Genomic DNA, 7,869 nt, shown 5'->3' with positions numbered 1-7,869 from the left:
ATTTGGTGAAATGCCAATTTCCAGTCCATGTAACGACAACAAGTTAATGTATTTCATTAATAAGTCAATAAAAGAAAGGCTGTTATGATATAATTATAAAAGTACAAAAATAATATATAATGTGGAGAAAAACTAGAACAGCAAGATGAATGAGGTAGAAAAGAACATCAATGAGAGAATAAAATATTTAGGGAACAAAAACTGGTAAATGCAAAGGTCAGTTCAGTCACACTTCTTTCCTCATCTGTCTAGGAATAATAATCTAAAACACCACTTACTATAAAACATGCAATTGGAGAAACTATTTGGTCTACACCTATTACCACTACTGTTGTGCCATTTGAGACTGCGGGACCTTCCTGGATTACTCCATCTATGTTAAAACCAAAACTAGTTCCAAAATTTAACTGACCAATTCAACAACATAATCCAATCGAGAAACTAACAGACAGTTCTATATAATTTCCAGAGTTAATGGGTGTAATAGTGAACAACAAACTATTCATCTTGCTGCCCATTTGAAAAAAAAAATCTGCTTTAAGAAGAAACTTCCCGCTGAGGGCCATAAAATATATCAAGCACTGGTTATTCAACAAGTTTGGAGAGACACATACCAGACATAGTAAAGTTCCGGAGTAGGGTACAGTGGAAATAAACGACTCTAACCTAACTTGTGGAAGATTTGGAAAGACTTGTCCAAAATTTTACACAGATGCTCTATGTGATATGGTGAATTCATTGGCATATGACCAACTTATAGATACCATAATTGACAAAGATATGAGAATCAGACTGAAGCAATGAAAGTGTACGCGTTTAAAGGAAGCTTAAAGCCGCATAAAATCAACTAAAGGTACCACCTAGAAGTTACGAAATCATCAGATTAGCTAATACTGAAGCTGTAGCCTTGCTTGACGATAGTCTGGAAGATTTGAGAGGATTGTCAGAGAGATAGTTATACAGAATGGAGAAAGTAAAACCACAAAACAATAGGTGGTTCAAGTTTAACTTGAAATAATATAGAGCGAGGAACTGTAAATTAAAACCTTTAAAAGATATCGAAAAAAGAAAACTTTCATACATTATGAAAACATAACCATTACCCCCAAGACTGTAATGAACCAACAGCTGTTATTAAGCCAATGAGACGATATCATGAGGAAGTATTTCAGAGCCGAACCAGATCAAAGGAATAATACCCACCAATGTTATAGTACTGCGGAAAGCTGTGGATACGGATGTTCTCTGTCTTTATATAAGTACCCTTGCCTTATAGTACTACAGAAACAGTGGAAACATATGATCACAGTCTTATATAGACATTATAACCCAATAGTTCCACGGAAACAACTTGAACATAAGTTTTAGCCTTTATATATATCCACCAATCCTATAGTACTATGGAAAACATTGGAAGCATATATTCTTTATATAGACACCACAATTCTATAAAACCATAGAAACACAGTAGAAACATATGTTCTTAGTCTTTATATAATACACCCTAATCGTATGGTATCATAGGGTGTATTATATAAAGACTAAGAACATATGTTTCTACTGTGTTTATATGATTGTGGTGTCTGTACTAAGAACATACGTTTCAACTGTGTTTACATGATACCATACGATTACAACCGCAGAAACACAGTAGAAACTTATGTTCTTAGTTTTATATAATACACCCTAATCGTATGGTATCATGGTAATGTCTGAATACATTATCCCTCGGGTCCGCATTTAAAGCTTAATCGTAATATACACGCACTGTGGGTGTCTGAATACATTATCCCTCAGGTCCGCATTTAAAGCTTAAGTTCTTAATCGTAATATACACGAACTCTAATCAGTGGTGAAATTTTCTTTAAAGAACAAATTTTTATGTACTATTCAAACTGAACTTCCGAGAAATATTGAAGAAAGAAAGAAAAAACGAAACTCGATACCTGCTTCCAATAATAAGGGGTAACAGTAGGTGTCGTCCGCAAGTCTAACTGTACCTTACCACGGTTATATAGCCTGTAACTTTACTCTCTCTATTCTTACTTGCTAGGCCCTTACTACAGATATACTTTAAACTATTAAATTCTCCTTGGTTTAAAAAAAATCAGCCAGTTCTTGCAAAACGGTGACAAGAATTACCTGTAAAAATACCTTTATGATTACAACTCCTCAGTCAATGCTGTCAATTGCAATGTTAAATAATAATGCTCAATTTTTAAAGCCAACGGGTAATCGGTAATGGAAGAATGTTACTGTATCTTTATAGCCCTGCCCAACAATAACGCTAAGATTCAAGGTGCGCTTGCCGCTGCAGATAGTCCATTGTACAGGGTTGTAACAAAACAAACGTTAACCTGCCACATGATGATACACCAGGACATAAATACGTCAGTGTAATTAGTAATCACTATAGTCTTCTATAACTTGTGTAACAGATGATTAAAATTGTTCTAGCTTAAGTAGTTTTTCCATCACTCCTGTTTGCTCTTTTGAGATTTAACATGCGCTCACCTTGCGGTCATTCGACTTTAGCCAAATTTGCTTTGATTCATCATTTTTATTGGAAATTAGCGCTCCAAACAACGGCTAGCGCACCTGTTTAAGCGCATGTTATGCTTATATGAAACAGCAGTAGTGCAACTACACAATTGCTATGGGTCGCCCTATAGTCGGCGAAAGTTGCGTACTTACTTGCTTCAGCGAAAGTTATACTTCCTTAATGAATTAATATGAGTTGGTTTGGGATTGGTTGGTTGGGACAGTGACGTTCCTATGGACCAGTGACGTAGCTTAATATATTCATCGCGGCTGTTGCATAAAGCGGTATGACAAAGACTGTATGTTTGATTAACGAAAAAGTTCATATTCTCACAAAGTCACATTTAGTATTCTTACCATATTTCTATTTATTTCCAGTGTTCGTTATATGTATATGAAACATTTATTTGTTTCAGAATTTCGTTCAAAGCTATCTGGGCATAGGCGTTCCTAATTTTGACCCGATAGGCTACGTGTAAGGCAGATAGTCAACTGTTATGTGACTGAATAGTATGGCTTGTCTGTCCCTTTTGTAGCGCCCCCAAAGTGCGGAGATTCAGAGTCCGGGCCCTAAGTACTAGGTTACGTACATCACATAATATGAATGAAACCTAAATATGCTTTGTGTGGAAACTTTTGGCTCATGCATCATATTTGAAGCGCCACGATGAACATGACTACCTAACATATTTGAAGCGCCACGATGAACATGAACATAAAGCGCCACGATGAACATGACTACCTAACATATTTGAAGCGCCACGATGAACATGACTACCTAACATATTTTAGAGCCACCACTGGATTTAGCATGATATTTTTTATTTAGAATTACTCAGTCAGGAACCACAGACCTTGTGTAGGTGATTTCAGTTCTATTTTGACTTTTTTATTATTCACATTCACTGTTGTTGTTGTTTTTTATGCGAATATTGTAGTTAAACATGATTATTGTCACAGTTTACCTGATACTCGTATTTTGAAATTGGTAGATAAACTGAAACAATAGGTTTAAAACACGTGCAACCTGAACTGGTGGTTAGCTGTTAAACTTGGAAAATGTTAACCGAAGACTAACCATTTTTCCGGAACTGAGTAACCCAAGGCGTTTCAATCACATGTTTAAATCATAACACAAGAAATAGCTCGCTTCGTTTATTAAACTGACACATTGTATCATATCAAGACGAATATTCTCTTGACAAAAAGACATGATACTTGGATCTGTTGTTTGAGCATCGAATACGCTAACAATAAAACACAGTATCAGTTAGAAATTTACATTTAACCTTAAAACACTAAATCTGACACTTTTACATTACATTCATGATGTTAGAAAAATACATAGGTTCAAGAAGTCTTGGTAGAAATGAATAAAAACCCTATAACACGAGCGCTTTCGAAAGGTGGATCTTTCTCCTTCAGGGGCAAAGGTCCACTTTTACATCACAGTTAACTTTAAAACTGTAAATCTGACACTGTTACATTAGATTTAACTGTAAAATACTAAATCTGATACATCACATTTAACTGTAAAACTCTAGATCTGACGTTATGTAAACATAATTTTCAAATAAGACTATCTTAAAAATAACAAAGTTTTGCACGTATTTTCTTTGTTACGAAACGTTAATTGTGAACGGGATAAAACTATGGAAGGAAGAGAACCTATACATTGACACATGGAATTAAGCCAATAAAGAAACAAACTTTGGCTATAAAAGAGCAACAGTACTCCTGGCTTCAGTCCAAAAGATCCGGGTAAGTTGGTAAACAACACATTTCCTTAAAAAAATATAACATCACATGACGTTCTTCAGTTTTATTTGCACTGCATACAACATTTTATATTGAATACGTATCCACATAAAGTTATGACCCGAGCTAATTATGAACAGTTGCATAAAATTGATTAATACATATATTCCTGAAACAAGATACCTTGATCAAATAATAAGGCCTATTTGAGCTGTATCCCCTCCTGTAGGTATCGAACCAGAATTTTAACGTTATAAGCCCTCAATATTATGGCTGACAAACCAGGAAGCAGTACAGCCAGACATTATATTGCAGATACAAAATAATGAAACTGTTTGTAGTACCAATGAATAATAAAACATTTATACAATTGACTAAATACAACGAAAAAGGCTTACAATTACTACAAAGAACAATAAAAATGCTTGTATTGCTTAGGGAACATTCATAAAGCACGTTATGCAATCTTCGCCTTTTTTTGATCTCCCTAACTCCGTGGTAATTCTTTTGTTACGCAAGCCCATACCCCCTTTACCTCTGAGTATAACATAAAGTTCAAATGAAAGTAATCATGAGACATAAATAAACATGTCACAACGGTTTATATTACTTGTTTAATGTTGTGTCATTTAACTGAAAAACCAAAAAAGTTCAATACTGATTTTTAATGCAAACTAAAGAACAACTTTAAATAATGATATCAGAGTTAACATTCATAGAACTATCTGCGAGAAACTTCTCACAATTATAATTTGAAAATGAACAGCCATTACTGATTATCGGTAATAAAACTGTAGCAAAATTGAAGTAATAATTTTCTATATCATACAGATTACTGTATATTCACAGAAATAGATATATATAATTAACCTAAATCGCAGTGTGAACTCATAAAACCTGGAATGCAATGTTTCCAATATTCGTTTTGAGATCTAGAATGCAAGTATTAAACAAACAATACAGTGATCGTATTAAAAATCTGCCACCTTGTGATTATATTGCATACTTTGTGAAAGGAAGAGCATTTATATGATTGCCCCCCAGTGGCGCAGCGGTATGTCTGCGGACTTACAACGCTAGAAACCACTAGCATTGTGTAGCTTTGTGCATAAATTCAAACAAACAAACAAATTTATATGATTAATTTTAAAAATCATGCGTTACGTAACAAATGTAATTACTCCCTCCCCTTAAGTAATGTTTGGATAACAAAGTGCCAAACCAACTCTACCTCTAGCGAGCGTTACATAATTTATGGATGATCCCTTAGGAACAATGATTAAAAACGTTTATCACTAACTATCAAAGGCTTATTCCCTTTGTCACTCTGTCGAGAACGCTTTCACCCTCCTTTTTGATGCTGCTCAACAATGTACATCGTCGCTTAGCAACAAAACTATCACCTGATTGTTCTTAGGCCAACTATGGTGTTTATGTTGAATGGTGTATTTTTTATTCTTTTTTTATAACTTCTGTGATATAACAGCAAAATAGTTTAATTCAGAAGTTTTATGACATTGAGTTGTAGCCAAAAGCAAAATACAATTTACCAAGTAGTGTTTCAGCTAAACCTTACTTTAAATTCATGTTTTAGGCCTAATGCTTAAATTAGACTACTATTACTAACGTTATAGAGTCAGTGTTTAAAAAATTTTGAGTGGTGAATAAATGTTAATTAATTATTCTTTTGGTATTTTAACTCATATATTACCCACATGGTCTTAAAACATAAAGAGAAATAAACGTTTATTACTACCAAATATCTTTTATCCTTAGTACAGTCGAAAGAGTTGAAATTTTGTGCCGGAATGTCCGCACTATGTTTTCTAATTGCTGACCTAGAATACAGTGAAAAGGCTCAAGAGTGCACACGTACTTTTGTTCACATAACATTTCATTTTTCTGCATAGGTTTTACTAAAAATGTGGTGATTAAATAATTACTTCTAGACTGGTGAAATAATTGAAAATTAGGTGCATTTCGGAGGTACAGACAAATTCGTTTTAGTTAAATTCTATAATTTTCATTAATCATTCAACAATGGTTTCCCGTCATTTTGGGCGGTATTTAATTCTAGTATTACTTACTGTTTGTTACGAATTTCGCGCAAGGCTACAAGAGGGCTATCTGCGCTAGCCGTCCCTAATTTAGCAGTGTAAGACTAGAGGGAAGTCAGCTAGTCATCACCACCCACCGCCAACTCTTGGGCTACTCTTTTACCAACGAATAGTGGGATTGACTGTCACATCATAACGCCCCCACGGCTGAAAGGGCGAGCATGTTTGGTGTGACGGGGATTCGAACCCGCAAATTGCGAGTTGAGCGCCCTAACCACCAGGCCATGCCGGGCCGGTATTACTTATAAACAACAACAAAAACGTGTATATATTAATAACAGTTTTGTTAATAACGAACAATATGAGTTTGTAATACTCACAGGGAATACTTAATATGAGTGTTATCGATAAAATATAATAAAGTCATTTATATTACTGACAGAAAATAAAAAGTTTGTATTCTGATAATCGCCGGCATTGAACAAAGAATTTTAACAATATATATCCTCAAGTTTATCACTGCGCCAGTGAGACGTTTTATTCTGATAAGGAATAATAATAAAAATCAATTATTTGATGAGAACAATAAAAACCTTGTATTACTGATAACATCTAAATTACTAAGCCCTCAACCTCAATACTGACATTAAGTCACAATAAAAATTAATATACACTGAAGAACCCATGTATATTGCTGAAGAATAATAAGAAAAACTTCTTAATCCTCACAAATACTAAAAAAATTAATATTACTAATATCGATTAATAACAATGTTAGTTTTATTGATATAAAATAAGGAAAACTTATTAATTCATATTCGTAGAGATACTAAGCCACAAACAACAGACTACAAACGGTTGAGTATATTATATTAAAACGATTTTAAATATGCAAAGCAGTAAGTCACATGACAACCACAACACATGTAAAATCGTGGTGGATCGGCACATATCAGAACTAAATTTTAACAAAACATTCATATACTCAAATTATAAACACGTATTTAGATGATGAATTTCCAAGAGTGATATCTCCGTTATACTTAAATTGCATTGGAAAACAAGGGAAGAAAGATCAGTTTGAGACATCAGGATCATCCAGAGAGAGAGACCTGCAAAAAAGTCTTATCCCAGCTGTGGTAAGCAAAGTGAGGTGTCTTGTAACAGGTGAGAATCCACGAACACAAAGGTCTTCAGTGACAAAAGCCGTCCACGTGGCCCAGGCAACAGTACGCTACATGATCAAGAAGGATCTCCGTCTAGAAAAGCGACAAATGTTTCATTTACATAAGTTACATCCACGACATATTCGTTCAACCACCACATACCTCATGCAGGTGGAGAATGAAATGGACATCCATGCTATTCCATAGGAAGACATACCGGACGTAGCATGTCTATGGATTTCCGTGCGATCAGTCTGTTGGGAAACCTTCGTCATCGACACTGGATGAATTATGGAAACAAGCAGTGAGGAGTGGCTTATGTTGAACGCGAGAGCCTTACGATGGAG

The sequence above is a fragment of the Limulus polyphemus genome, unplaced genomic scaffold (assembly GCF_000517525.1).
Source record: "Limulus polyphemus unplaced genomic scaffold, Limulus_polyphemus-2.1.2 Scaffold1885, whole genome shotgun sequence".
NCBI lineage: Eukaryota > Metazoa > Arthropoda > Merostomata > Xiphosura > Limulidae > Limulus > Limulus polyphemus.
The sequence above is the reverse complement of the archived record's forward strand: the minus strand, read 5'-3'. Positions refer to the sequence as shown.